Source organism: Zerene cesonia, chromosome 3 (genome assembly GCF_012273895.1).
Source record: "Zerene cesonia ecotype Mississippi chromosome 3, Zerene_cesonia_1.1, whole genome shotgun sequence".
Classification (NCBI taxonomy): domain Eukaryota; kingdom Metazoa; phylum Arthropoda; class Insecta; order Lepidoptera; family Pieridae; genus Zerene; species Zerene cesonia.
The window spans coordinates 4,071,735-4,088,015 of NC_052104.1; the positions used below are offsets into that span (position 1 = coordinate 4,071,735).

The following is a 16,281-nucleotide window of genomic DNA, read 5'->3' on the forward strand; positions in this document are numbered from 1 at the left end:
TTTATATATCTTTGATCATAACGTAGTCAAAAGCACTTTGAAACAATTTCTTATTTCATCACGTCAATGTTGTAGAAAGGATGAGTATAAATTATTTGGAAAATGTGGGATAATAATATACGTTATGTGAATACATTTTAATTTAAAAAAATGTTAGAAAATGTATTTGATAAAGAAAGTGAGTCAAGGTATGGTGTTTGAATTAAAAAGTATTCATAACCTTTTGGTAACTTAATTTTTAAGAAATAATTCATCAATACATACTTGTAATACAATAGCTTTTTTTACGCATCTGTACATAAATAAAAATAAGGAAATGAAATAACAAGTAACCGTCTATTGTTTATACCAGATACGATTTCAGATCCTTATGTTCCTCAGCAATTATTAAAGCAGCTTTCCTCGAATACAATGTTTATGGTAGAAAAGCTGCAATCCACTATTCTATATTACTTTTCAAACACTTATATTGGAACTTTAAAGAATAAGGATAGCAATAGTTTTCTTAGTTCATCGGACAAAAGATAGAAACGGACATGCGCATTTAAGATGTTATGGTATCTCTGAACGAACTTAAGTTAAAAGTAACTACAACGGAAAACCAACCTTATTTTATTCGACTACAATATTCATTGATATGAATGTGGAAATTTTTGTGTGCATTAAGAGAAAATGTCTGGGATGCGCCTTATACACAACACATACAATAGCACACATTGATGTGACATTTATGTATGACATCGTTCGAAGTTCGTAGGTGTTTTTGTATGTGTAAGTACTCTGTACATTTTCGCGTAAGCAAGATAGGGCAAAGGAAAAGCGTTTGTAGTGAAAGCAAGCAAAACGCCGGCCGAGCGACCGGTGACAGTTGTCAGTGTAATCTGGGTTTCAGGGAGGGATGGTGGTCTCGCGGGAAGTTAATTTTGGCGCCCGTTTTTCCGATTTCCCGCGCTAATCCCACACGTGGTTGATTGCTAATGATGCGGAAACTGAATGAATTTTAACTCGATTCACACTATTTTGACTGCTGTGATAAAATGATACCGTGTACAACAGTAAAGACGATAATTTTCTTATGATCGTGTTGTGATTTTGGCTTCAATTGTCGGAAAAGTAAGTTTTATTATTCATTTTAAAGATATTTTCAAAAATATGTAGTTCCAAAAAATTTTAATTTCTGTTTATAAGCAACACAGTACTTAAAGTGTTTAAAAAGCTTTTCTAATTTCTCAAATCTTTTAAATTTTTATTTGTATTTTGAAAAGCTTTGTGCTACTTAAATATGGAAACATTTTTCTTGCCTTCGACAAAATTATTCACTTTATTTATAAAATTTTGTATGAAACTCCTAATCCAATGTTAGACACATACAAAAATTTATGGATAGTTTATAAATGTTGTCATTCATTTTATTTGTGTTACTAAATAACAATTTATTTGAGTTTTTCAAGTCTCATTTTTGAGATATCCCTGCATATTCAATAATATATCCAATTTAATTAATTCTATTTTAATTTACGTGCGTTACTGACGATTTATTTTGAAACATCGCTGCACTTTCGCTTCCCATAACCCATTTGAGCTAAATTTTAAGCAAATAAAATAATTAGGTTATTTGAAACGGTTTCATGAAAGCCACTTGTAGCGCATGGAATTGTTCAGAATATTTTGAATTAAACTTTAAACGACCGAAACCTTGTTATATTTAAACGCTTAGGTTAGGTATCTGAATTTAATTTATTAAATTTCAAATTCCTTTGTATCACACAAGAGGGACGTATTTTTCAATGACTCTAAATTATTGAATGGAAAATTCTAAAACAGTGTCTATTATATTTTATTATGTCAGATATTGGTTATTTTAGAGTATGCATTTGATGCAGTACTGAGTAGTATGTTATGATGGGAAACATTTTACTCCTATATCAAGTACTCATTTTAATGCTTCATAATATTTTTAAGTTAGATATTTGAACTAAATTCAATGACTGCAAAGAAATATGTCTATAATTTTTAAAACATAAAATTTTCCCTTCACAATGACATAATATTGTCTAGCGTTTGATACCCGATTATTACCCGATATACGCGTTTGATATACGATTTAAATGCACATTATTAAAATACATAACTATCGAATAATTATATAGCGATACGTTCTGTATAAAATCCATGAGTTCTAGAATTGTGTGTAAAACTATATTTTGAACACTCAATATACCTTCGGTTATGATAAGGATAATAATATGGATTCTTTATTGCACACAAAGAAAGAACAACACAAAAAAAGAGATACAGCAGGAATAAACAAGTACCTACAAAAGACGGTCTTATCACATAAAAGCAATCGCTTACAGGTAACCACAAATCAAAAGAAATACACAACTTTTTTTTCAAATACATCAAAAATATAAAAATGCATTATATACGTAGACACACACACATTCCTAAATCACAATATAATATTTACTTACATTAAACAGTGTATCGGCTACTAAAGCTACGTGGAACCTAATCCAACTTCCCTAAGATAAAGAGTCGTAATGCTAACTTAGTTTCTGCTTAATGATCGGTAGGCTTTGTCTCTCCTCACACCCTCATGCAAAGAATTCTCTAGAGAATTGTTCCTGCAGTTACACATTGTTTTATGTTAATATTATCATGATATGATATGAAACGACGCGTGCGCACGTACGCGTGTTATATAATATATTTTGAAGTTAAAATAAATTGATTGAAGGATCATAGCGGTGATGCTCTTCTCTTAAGTGGATGTGGATAAAACTTTATTTGCATATATTTTATGACTAACATTTGCAATTTTTTTGGTTTGAAAATTGGAAACTCATCTCCTAAAATAAATCCCTTTATCAAGATTATATGCCTACGCTTAATTTTACTGAATAAACATTCTAACATAATTCGAAATATTATGTTTAATTTTCTATCATATAAAAATATTTATTATTTTCAGTGTTTGCTTTATAAACAGTCTGCCTTTGATGAGACGTAAGGAAAGGTAAATTAAAAATTATATCTAGATAAAATTAAATTTAACAGTTATGTGTGTATAAGCACTAGCAATAATATATATATATATATATTTATATACTTTCATTATTTATCGCAACAATAAATAAGCTTCGTTTATGCTAACTATTGCTTAGAAAGATTTAAATAATTTTTTCTACTACATTTAAGGGTCAATTCCCTTAAGAGATCTTAAAATAGTATCTGCTAACTTTACGCCACGGCTTCGTGGTACATAAATCGCCTATGTCACTCGGTGAAGTTGCAGCTTTCTGATAGTCAAAGAAATTTTGGAATCGGTCCAGTAGTTTTTGAGTTTTTCCATTACAAACAAACAAACAAACCTTACACTTACACATTAAAATTAAAATATTTTTAAATTACACACTGTTTTAAAATCAACAGAGAGAAAAAGACTTCAAAATCTTCTTCACAACATTGGTATACATTATCCTCTCCGGTATCATAAGACTTTGGTTTCTGTACCAGTAATAATTAGTATTTTTATCACATTTACCGAAAAATACCTAATTTAATTTTTTTAATTTTTTGTTAAAAAAAAGGTTGTGTAAACCGGTGCTATTTTTTAGCACCGGTTTACACAACCGATAAAAATAAACAATCTTTCGGAAGAGTTTTATTATAAAATTAAAATACATCAAACTAACTAATAATTGCCATAAATAGATCATTTTTTTATTTGCTTACACAATTTTGTTGTATTTGTTATTTTATAAACGATACGTACCCGTAACCCGTTCCACATAGTGATTTATTCAGGATAATTTTCCTAGTACTGAATTATGTTTCTTGAAAAATACTCTGGACACAAATAATACAAAATAATATACTAGTACTACTAATTTGCAAGACTTGACACGAAAATTAGTTGAAATAATATGTTATGCGTATTTACACTAGCATAACCTATTAAAAGAAAATATTTTGCTATTGATTTGTTTGTTTACATTTAACTCAAAACTAACTAGACTGATTTTAAACATTTCACATCCTAATGAACTAACCTAATCCATATTAACGAAATCCTTGATCCTTGATTAACGTAATTTGAAATTGTGGTAATATTTAAACAAGATATAGAATCAATCTAAAAGATATAGAATCAATGATACACGCTTAGGATACACGTCAGACTGGGCCCCGACTCTCTATAATAGCAATTAAAATTAATGTAATTAATTTAGTATATTAAAAGTAGTAAAATATTAAGTGTTCTACTACAAGTAGTACACTCACCTACTATTTCGCTACTTTTAACATGACAAAGCAGCATGCATTCAAATGTGGTCAACCACAGAAAATCCCATTTAAAATAGTTGCTACCGAACAATAATAGCACTATATTTTATTCCATAAGTTAACGTTGTCATTTAAACAGTAAAGCGTGACAGTTGAAAACAGTCGCTAACAAAAATGTCATTTGCAACCATTGCATTTGAGTAACAGCATAAGCAGGAATGCTTTTGTCCAAGAAACAAAAGAGTACACGCTTGTTGTTTCACCAGCTCTGTACCAGCAATGTATATCTAATTTAACCGAGTATTCAGATTACAATTTTGGTTTATACATGCAAACAATGTGACGCTTTAATTTACGAGTCAACAGACTAACTATCGGAATTTGGAACAATACTATCCTCTCGTTCTATTATAATTGTAATTAGAATTGATAAAACAAAATCGTAACTTCTTCAAGATATTTGAAGGAATTGCAATGTTATTCAAAGCTAGATTGTACAAAGTCAAATTCAATTTATTTCGTTACGATATTGTTATTTATTGAATTGAAATTAAATAAACCAAGCGAGGTATTTCAAAGTTGAGTTGTATCCAGTAAGATATAAGTTGCGCTGTGAGATAACAAGAAAACTAAAGAAAGATCTAACGATACTTTTCGAAAGAAAGCGTCGCAATCAGCTGTTAGATAAAGTTCGTCTTGGCGAAGCGCAATCTAAAATTGTAGGCGAACAGTTTAAAAATTGTAGCCACCTGTTCCTTAAAGAAGGAGAAGTTTTTAAAACTATCCAAGAATTTGCATGTATCGTCTATTAAGAGAACTTAAAGTTAATTTAAAAATCTTCCGCTTGAGCCACGTAAAGTAGACTCGGAAATATATTGTCCTTTTATTTACTGGTCTTGAAAAACCTTTGTGGAAAATTCTCTTGAATCGCATTTAATAAATTCAGCTCGTATATTTTCCTATCGAAGGAACACGTAAACTTACTTATTGGAGCGTTCCTATAATGCACCTTATTTTCAGTAGCTCTTTGAAATATTGTTCCGCTGATAAATGATTAATAAATGTAAATTAAACGCGTAATATCTACAAAAACCGAACCTTACATTATTGTGTAAAGTGTAATTACTAGACACCTAATAAGGTTTATTAATTACCACGTAATTCAGTGTTATAATTAATACACCCGAAAAAGCGTATATTTTATTTTGTTCCCTATATAAATATGCCTATGATGAACAAACAGGCGCTTATTAGCTTCATCTGTATGTTTGCGTGTTCTTATTTTTCTAGATAATTGATCGACTCCTTTAGATTAAATTTGAACAATTTCAAACAGACTAATTTATTTCAAACTTTGTACATGAATCAAGAATATGTGACAATACAATAGTTTCATGAGTTTATTTTATTATCTTGCTGCGAATTGGCAGGATTAAATTTTTTATGTTTTTCCTTACTCTGTGAAAGCAAATGACACAGTTAGTTAATTCTACCATTCCAGTGTGTTTCTTGGTTATTTGAAACTAAATTTATTTACTTTACCATGACACCAACACGTAAAAACAGAATGCTGTGAAAGGTCAAATAGTTTTATATCAGATAAAAAAGCTTTTCAGGCCTGCAGAAGACTATGATCGGACTGAGTGGAAAACAGCTAAATGAATTTCAAAAGTTCGACTCAATGAAAGTTTTAAATTGCAACTGCTGAATCGTGGACTCAAATTTGGGCAATTTAATTTTGCGCATAGCACAAACATCATGTCCAATTTAATTCCGATGTGAATTCGGTCCGGTCATAGTGGTCGGGGCCAACAATGCAAACTCTGAAGTTTCTAACTTTATCCCCCCCGCCCCTCCCCGCAGCCCGTCCCGAAGGACATAGTCGCCTAACGTCAGTATGTGGCGAGATTTGGAGGAGTCCAATTTAACCCTATTTATGCAACACCCGAAGACCTCGTATTTATTGAACTCACAGTAACAAGTTTGGTAATCGCCTTGATTGATTTTCAAGTTGCCACCCTCTGCGCTATTAGCATTCAGATTATATTTGCATACAATCGATTTGAAACGATCATTTATCTTTTATTTATCTATATAAACCATTTATTTATAAATTATCGTGCCAATGGACGTAAGGCGGTTGTGTGATATAAAATAATCACCAGCCATTCGTGTATCGAATATTCAAATTGTATGGAACTCATTCTAAAAGTTTCTGCATATGTTTTGTATTTTAAGTGGCTTACATTTACTTTAAAGAGCTAAAAGTGTGTGTTAATATAACCTTAGCCTTATAATATTAGCCTTAGTTCTTCATATATGATCCACTACGGTAAAAAAATGGATGTGGGATGATGAAGATGTTTTTGGATGACGTTCTGTGAGTGGGGGATCCGGAGGGCCATATCCTTTACTTTACATTGTAGCTATCGCTTTGAAAATCTTTTTTTTACTAAGAGGAAGAGTGTATGTGGGAATCGAGCACAATTCGGCACGAACTGGGCCAGTTCGTACCGGGGAAGTACTTCCAATCCTTTCCTTATCCCTTGCTCCTTAAAAGCGGGCAACGAATTCACATAGGCACTACCTCTCCGATTGTTCATAAGCGGTGGTGATCGTTTACCATCAGGCGAACCACCAGCTTACTCACTCATGGTATAAAAAAAGAAGAGATAATTTTTTTTTCTTGCATTTAATTTTGTCATTGACATGTTTTAAATGGATATAAAATATAAATAAGTAAACGTTTTACAGTAGCAATCGTGTAAATGTTTAATATTCCAGCAAAGCAACCTTACCGACAAAAGCTCATTTTCGCATTTCCCACGTTAGGAAACGTCTAGCACACTGACGCGCGACATTTACTCTAGAGACACATCTCTCGTTGTTATAAGATAGTAATATTGAATTAGCTGTAAACAACATTATATCCTGTTTGCTACGTTATATGCATGGCAGTACATGTTAACCACATTATTAATATTTATGCAATAGATATTAGGAAAAGGCTTTTTTAATGGATAATATACGTAAACCCACATTTAAATTACAATCAAGTTACACACACAAAGAGCGTAGTACAAAATCTGCAAACAGCAAAACTAGCCCTAACCTAATCCTTCATTCCATGACATTCTAGAACGTCGCTGGGAACAATTAGGAGTCGTCATCTGCGATGAGAATTCAGCACTCACGTCAAGTGATGTGCAATCGCGGTGTTGGCAATAGACGGTGCATTGTTGCGGATGTATTGTGCACCTGCGACAGAACCATTCGCGTTTGGAACTGGGACATACGGACCACGTCTTTTCACTGCAATTGTATTCTGACGCATTGTCTCGTTTCATTTACTCTATGTACATTGTCGAGTTTTCCCTTTCTTGGCTTATTTGCTGGCGGGCGTTGTGGTTTTTTCTCAATGGACTGCATAATATGCTATTTGATAATAGTGAATCGTATAAACAGTTGCGTTGGAATACGCTCGCTGTTTAATAGTTAGAACAAGGGGTTTCCTGATTGTTGTTATTTTACTTTTAGTGTGCAATGTATGTTCTATCTAAAAAGTATATTCACAAATACTACATTTACTGCTGCAACAACTTAATACATAACAAAGTTTAAAATTAACAAAATATTGAACGAATACGGTTCTCTTAGATTGTTACGTTAAGCTTTCGTTTTTCAATCTCCAAATATGAGTAACAAACTATTTTTATTTATGTTACATAAAACTGAAACGCAGTTATAATGGAGGGTAGAAATGTACAACTAATCAAACGTGCCGTGTTTTATTGCTCGTTTATGCAGTTGCACATTTTTCGATCATATCAGATGGCGAATCTTTTTGTATTCATCATTCGAGTGCATATCAGTTCTGAATGCAAATGTTCTGAGCTGCTATTGGCGCACATCTATCATCAAAATATTGCGTGACACACCGGTTTATTTATAAAAAAATGTATAGTCCGTCCAAGCCACGTCGGTGTTATTTTTCTATTTACTGGAACGGCTTTTTAATGGGCGCTCTGCTTTTTTGATATGAACTATTCGCAATTTTCAGAATACGTTTTGTTTAAAAAATGCTCTAGAGCGTAGTTTTTGTATGAGAATTGAGGTAGTGTTCTGTGAATGATTTGCCAGGGATACCATTTAACAAACAGTTTGGTGAACTTTCATACAAAGGTATAATCTTATATTCAAATTGTTCACTTTTGTATTTGATTTTACACTCAATGTCTATATTGTGTTTTGCCTAATTTAACAATTATTAATTTTTCTATTAATGATTATTTTGTCGAAACTAACAAACACGTCATTAATTGGATAGAAAATAGCATGTCTTAAAATGATCAATCAGCGAAATAAAAGTAATTAATTTGAAGCATAAAATATTTGAGCTGAAACACCAAAACTCTGACTCACCCCACAGCCTCACAAATATTTACATAATTCCTTGTTAGCATTTTTCTGCATACGATTTCTTCCCGGTCATTTACCCTTAACTCGCACACTGTATTAAATATTTGCACAAACTCTATGGTCAGAATCCACTGACCTCTCATCAATCATTCTGATATTGCGTTAGTCAGAGTCGAATTAAAAGCGAAGCCCTGCGGGAACGTTCACAAAGGAAGCGATTTGTTGCTCCAAGCGAGAAATCATCGTTGATATTTCTATGTATCGACATTTTTAACAAAGACGTTTCATACGAGCAAAGATTCTTAGCCGATGCCTTTTTAATCATTGTGAGATTATCGATGATTGGATATAGAAATTAATGCGAATTTTTAGGATGTACCTACTTTTAAATTACTAGAAGGGATTATCTATTCAATAATATCTCTATATCTCTAAGATTTTCATCTTAAATTCTACTAGATCGGCATTTCTGATACGTACACTTTTGTTGGAAAAAAATTTAAATCAGATTAATTCAATCCCACTTTTTATTGGTAAATAAGTAGTTTTGAGAGAAAATGCCATCAACCATTTTTTTCAAATAAAAGTGTTTGGAAAATTGCCTATGAAAATCCCGTAAATATTTATAGATTACTTTCTTGTTACCGCTGTCTCCTCAAACTACTAGTTTAATACAGATACTATTTTATACAGTGAGATAAAGTCCATACATACCCAAATTTTGTTAAATAAAGTACAAATCAATATCACTGGGTAGTTTCGATTGATTACTTAATTTGGTAAAATAACCTAACGAACTTAAAGAAATTATAACTGGTAATTTACGATGATGTGTTAGCTTAGGTTAAATGTTTTATGTACCTAGTTTTCCTGATTTTTATAACTGTATCAATTATAAATTAATATTATCATGTGTAATCCCCACTAATATTATAAATACGAAAATAACTTTATATGTCTGTGTATCTGTCTCTCCTTCACGCCTAAACCACTGCACCGATTTGGATAACATTTTTTACGGAATAGCATGAGACACGATTAAGGATAGTTTTTATTAACCCGGATATCCTACGAGAACGAGAATTCTGCGTCAAGAAAAATCATGAATTGTCTTTTACTTAATGTCTCTACGCGAGCGAAACCGCGTTCAGAAAGCCAGGATTTTGTGTAATTTTTAAATAGACACAATTATCATCTTGCATTTATTACATAATTGTTACCATAACCTTGTAAACTCTATCACGCATTGCCTATTAATAAACTGATCTTTAATGAGACCCTAAGTGTGCTTAATTTATGAATTGATCCATTAATCCATTTAATTAAAATTAGGAAGTTGTACAATTTCCAGCAACCACATTAAGCTTTAATCGAGACCAATGTTGTTATTGTTTGCCAGGCAAATCCACAAACTATACATTTAGTCTAACATTAACTTTAATGTTTAGTTTTATAGCATTGAAATAATGCTTTATAAAAGAGAAATTTTTTTGAAAGAATAACATTAACTTCTTAGAGCATTATATCAAAGAGATGAATTTTTACATACATACTCGTACAATCATTTGTTAGAATTTTGACTGATAGAACAAAGCTTAGACTATACGTGTAAGCATATCGTATAGAAATTGACGCTCCTGTTTACCTAATCATCTAGATTATAGCCGACCACTGACAAAGTAGCCAGGCCAGTCTCTAAGCACTTAACATATGAAAGGGATTTGTTCCTAGACTGTTAACGAGACCTCTAGCAATTGTATACAAGTAATTGTATAAAATTTACAACTCAAAAATGCAGCATACCAGTAAAACAACACAAAATGTAAATAGAGATGTATAATCATTTATTTATAAAAATTTTATGAAAAACTAAAGTACGACACCTCATTTTACACGCAATTTTAAATGTAAGAACATACACGAAGCTTTATAGTTTTCATAAAACTAAACTATGTACGCATTGGAGTTTAATACAACAATGGAAAATCAAACGAAATATGCGGCTAGGTACAAAGTAACAACACAAAGGGTATTTGCTTCTCGTCAGGCAGTCGGCACTTCTAGTGAAATTCAAATAAATCCTAACGACCACAATAACAGCCGAAATAAAACCAATACGATTCAGGTCAAGATTTACTCAGAGCGTATAATGGTAGTGCTCTATTGAAAAGTTTGTTTCAAATTTCGTTTCAATCTAGACTAGGGATTTTATTCCGAACAGGTGAATAGTCGATCCTTTTAATTGCTTTTCATGAAATTTGTTTTTTCATATCATTTACATAATAAATTTGATTCATAATTGTTGAGTAGACATTGTCCATCATATATTGGAGTATATTCTTAAAATTCTAAAACTTTGCACCATTAAGAATTATTATAACGCCATAAAATAATCCTTAATTTATATTATTATTATAACCGACAAAAGATTTATTATATCCGAAAGATATCATATGAAAAAGCAATACGAATGTGCGGTGTGGCGTGCGGATCCGTTTGAAGCGATGCGACTCGGAAAGGAAAATTCAAATAAACGCCGACTAGATGCGAAGGAAACGGATTTAGATTTGTTTAGCCGGAATGTGAACAAAAATTGTTTAATATCCTTCGACGTCTGACTGTACGCTGCCTGAGGCCGATCTAATTGGATCAAACTTGCTTTTTCAAAAAAACCGTGCTAAATATAGCATTGTTTAGACTACAGCCTGAAAGCCTGTTTAAGCACAATATTAATATAATTATATTTTTACAATAAAGTCACAATTATTTAGCCTCTCAGTAGCTTATATATCCAAACTTGACTATCATTATCCTCAGCCCATACATGAATAGTAGAAACTATTGTAACACAGGCCTCCTGTGAGAGAAATATACCGGAAATTTATAAAAACATTTAAGGCTTATTATAATAAATACCTAATTTGTATACGGTTGCTATAAAAAAATAACGAATCTAAAGGAATCTTTAATCACAATTAAGTGATTTTATAGTTTAATATATTAATATATTATAGAACTGCGTCTACATCAATAATGTATCAAACAAAATGAAATAGAATTGGAAGCGATAAAGTAACATCGAAAGCCGATTTACATTCAACAGCAACTTGTGAATGTATTAAAAGCCTCAGAGCTAGCCGATTGTAATAGGAATTTAGAATTGCTAGGTAACAAAGAGGAGAATAGTTGCTTAACTATGTAAGGACCTTGGGAATGTAATTGGTAAGAATATTTTATGAATTTTGGCTTAGGGATAGTAGCACTTTTTCGATTTTACAAAGTTTAACGAAGTTATACATTGTTTCAATAATAAAAAATGTATGCATAGGCAAATTGAGAAATCCCAAATTACATTCTGCCATCTACTCTGGTAATTAGTTAAACCAGCACAAACATACGAACATAGGTTCTAATATTAAATTTAGAAAAAAGTAAATGCAGTTTTTCTATGTATAAGATTCGTGTTAAAAATTTTTTTGACACTCGAAATAGATACTTAGTTTATTCATTAGTGATATTGAAGGTTTTGCTTATTATAAAAATTTCCGGAAATTTTACTGGATTTACCTACCCACATTTAATAGAAATATTTCTTATATTTAACAATATAATGGAAAACTACGAATAAGCATTGCAAATAATTTAAATCTGTTAAATATTGCGCAAATTAAAGGAAACAAAAATGTTCGCAAACATTGAACAAATTTAATTAAATAATTCCATGTTATTAATTATATGAAATGTGTGTTGGTATGTTATAATTTAAAATGCTATTTAACGTAATAGCATCATAGTCTTTAAAAATAGTTACAATTTCTAGTAACATACAATATTCTAATTTTAAAATTCAATCATAGGGTGTAAAGATAATTTTTCTGGTATAAAATAAATTCAATGTTCGTGAAACAGTAATTATCTGTATGTTAAGGTATTTCCTTGTATTATTATCCCTTTTATTGGTAGTTTGTATACCGCCAATAAAAATCGTTCCACTTTTTGGACAGTAAAAAAATTATTAACCAATTGCCTACCTCGGCTATTGTCATTATTATATTTTCTAGTATAGAAATAATCTTCTTACATCAAACATTAGCACAAAGTATTATTGCAAAAAACTCAGTAGATTTCTTTTGATACTCGTATAATACAGAAAGATACTAGTTGAGAAATTTTGAAAGAATATAAAAAATTTGATCACGAGGCAGGATTCGAACCTGCGTTTCTTGCCTTACCGTAGCAACGCCTAGCCTCTCGGCCACCCGTGATCCTGCCACAGTAATCGAATTTCTTTTACTCTTTCGGATTCATGTGCCTAAGGGGCACCACATTCTATTCTTCCCATTCCATTTCTATTCTTTCAAAATTTCTCATTTATAAAGCATTTCAATGATATAAAAGTAAAAATTAAAAAGATACTAGTTATAATTGTTTTAAGTAATTTGACTTTACAAGTCGCCAACTAAACTGTAGTCAGAGGAATGCCCAACCTTTAATGAAATCTATTTCACCAAAAGGAACAAACAACACAGAAAAAGGTAATTTCAAATTTAGAACATTAGAATTGATTTTACGGACTTAAAATGGAGAAGGAATTTCTATAAAAAATTGTTCTAACTTTCTTTTATTTTAAAATAATGTCATGCTTTAATGTGCTATATTTATGTATGATATTGTAAAGTCACATATCATATGTCTCAACCCGTATAAAGTATTTAGGTACGGAGAATACAATGCCCCTTATTGCATAAACCACGTTACAGGAACTCGTTACACAATAATAACTATACTGCTATGAATCCTTTGTCAGAGAGTCTTATTACTGGGTCATTGTTGCAAACCAATACAGGACCTTTGTTAAGATGATCTATCATTACATCATTGTCGTCATATTGAAACTATTGTCTTAAATATTCTAAAGTAGTTATATGCTTATATGGCAAAGTGTTAAATTTATGAATATTTGTAGAAAGTTTGAATTTTAAGAGTATTTTCATTAACTTAATAATTCAGTTCAGAGGTTTCAATATAATGATAGAACGAGATAGACCAGAGCAAGTGACATACTCTCTGTGGATAATACTGAGGTAAGAATGTTTCATTTGTACAATAAATAATCACGTAAAAGCCATAACTAACTTTTATCCAAAAATATTCCAATTACTGTAGATTAGAATGATAACAATGATATCATTAAATCTCTACTAAAATATCTGATTACAATTCTGCAGACCGGTGTTATTTTAACAACCAACAATACCCAAGGAAACTGATACTTTGAAGTCGTTGGGGTGTTGAACAAAATAACGACTAACTGCTCCATTCATTAAAATGATGTATTATTTAAATGTTAGATGTTTAAAAATAAGTAATTTTACTATTTTCCTTGTATTTGTTTCTCATCATTCCTTACGAATCGTTCATTCTTAATTTTTGTAAGAGTTTAATCGAAATAAAATTACGAGGCTGAAAATACAGTGAAATTAAAAAAAACATTAAATATCTTCTATGTCAATACATAAGACTTTTAAGTTTAACAATTGTGTTTTTATCACATACCAGATTGAGATGCTGACAAAGATTCCAATGTAAGAAAAGTGTAAAGGAATTCTTCAACGTCCTTTGACTAAAGCATAAAGACCTTGCTCCAATTAAGTTGCCACTTAAAGCAGGAGTTACTTGAGTACAGAAAAACGACAGTCTCTTTAGTGTTTTGAGTGCATTAATCAAGAACAATAAGATATTGTTTTCGTTTAAATAAACTGTCATTTAAACTGCTCTTTATATTGATTTTAAACACGCTTTTAATACCGACTTATACTCGATTTTGAACTACTTTCCAAAGATTACATTCAAACTTTGTTCACTTATAAAGGATCATTCGTGGACAATTTAATGATTTTGTGAGTTTATCTTATTATCCTGATTAGTTTTTTTTTTTTCAACTAATTTTGTATTATTATACATAATTCAGCATTGTTTGGATTGGGTCCTATATATATTCTGACAACATAATCTTGTGTTTAGGAATATACAACTAATGAAAAGATAAATGTTTGTCCAATGAAATAGAAATTATCTCAAATACGAAACGTTTCAAAGAATTCGCTAAATAAATACAATATATTTATTACATGTTTTATTATACATTGATTAAACAACCTGCGTATTATTATCTCTACTAACATTATAAATGTGAAAGTAACTCTGTCTATTTGTTCGTCTTCTCCTCATGTTAGATGAATTCAGATGAAATGTACAGAGATAGTTTGAAACCCAAAAAATATAGGATAGTTTTAATCCCGCTGATCCCAGGAAAATGTGTGGGGAAAAACTAGGACTGCAATTTTTTCCTTTAACTACGTGGGTGATATTTCGGAAATGAATAAACAATTGAATGTTTAAAATTAATTTCAAGTGAGACAAAAGTAAGCTTATCTCGCAACAACCGTCCACACGTTAAAGGGGCATGTCAGTTCTTATCCAACCAACACATTAGCGACTGACAGTTCATTCATCTTGTTTGTTATTCCCTTAATTAAAGCCTCCCCGCTGAGGTGTTGTAATTTTCTTGTTGATTTGCTTCATGCCATATATTGAATTACATTTCGGATATCAGACAGATAGAAAATGTACGAGGTTTACTCGTGCCTGAGAATCGTTATTACAACTGAAAAACTTCATTTTTTAATTAAATGAAGTTACCATCTTAAGAATAAGAAGAGTATTTTATTGTGTTTGATTTCACGCGAGTATTATACATTTAGAAATTAACTACTTGTCTACTTTACAGCGAGAGTCTCCCCGTGACCACGCTCGCTGTAAAGTGTTTGAAACGTCGGGTTATTAATATAATGAATAAATCGCGTTTAAAATCCATTAAAAAGTGTTTAATTTCTAAATAAGAAGAGCTGCAAGACATGAATCAACAATAAGGAGCAATTCTTCTACTTGCCGCGTATTTCATACATTATTTTTCATTTAACTTACAGATAGGCTAAACACATCCAGATGTATTAAGAAACAGGGTTTCAACATAATACCATACTATTCTGTGTTTATACCCAGTGTCTTTCTTCCTAAGCTGCAATTGGTGGAAATTTAAATTGTAATTAACAGTTAATTCATAACTAATTCTACAAACAATAATATGACTGATAATAAAATTCTCTTTTAAAGTCTGTTAAGATCTTATAACATTCAAGTTAAAATTAGCTTAATGAGATCCATTTAGGTTCTATTTTATTAAATGAGTCAAAAATTATGTTGAGTTTATTTCAGGATAATTATAACTTTAAATGAAATTTATCTTCGCAAATGTGATTCTGTAGTGATTTAATAAATTATTTATTTATTTACTTACTTATTGATACTGTACAATAGGTTTCGAAACAAATCTGTTTCAAAAAGAAAATTCTGTATTCCTAATAGATTTTTTGTGATTCAATTATATTCCTTAGTAAAAGTTTAAGCCCAATATAGGCTTGTATTTGCTTCTTCGTCGTTTCAGCCGTGGGACGTCCACTGCTGGACAAAGGCCTCCCTCAAAGATTTCCACCACGACCGGTCACTGGC

The 16,281-nt window shown here is 31.1% G+C and overlaps 1 protein-coding gene across 2 annotated transcripts in view; it reads left to right on the forward strand.

The window, feature by feature from the left end:
* The first annotated feature begins 879 nt into the window (after positions 1-879).
* Positions 880-16,281, forward strand: part of LOC119837204 (lachesin-like) — a 50,762-nt gene continuing 35,360 nt past the window's right edge. For both annotated transcript variants that reach the window (XM_038362733.1, XM_038362741.1), the window contains exon 1: positions 880-1,113. The gene's annotated coding sequence lies outside the window, so the exon portion shown is untranslated. The remainder of the gene's footprint in view (positions 1,114-16,281) is intronic.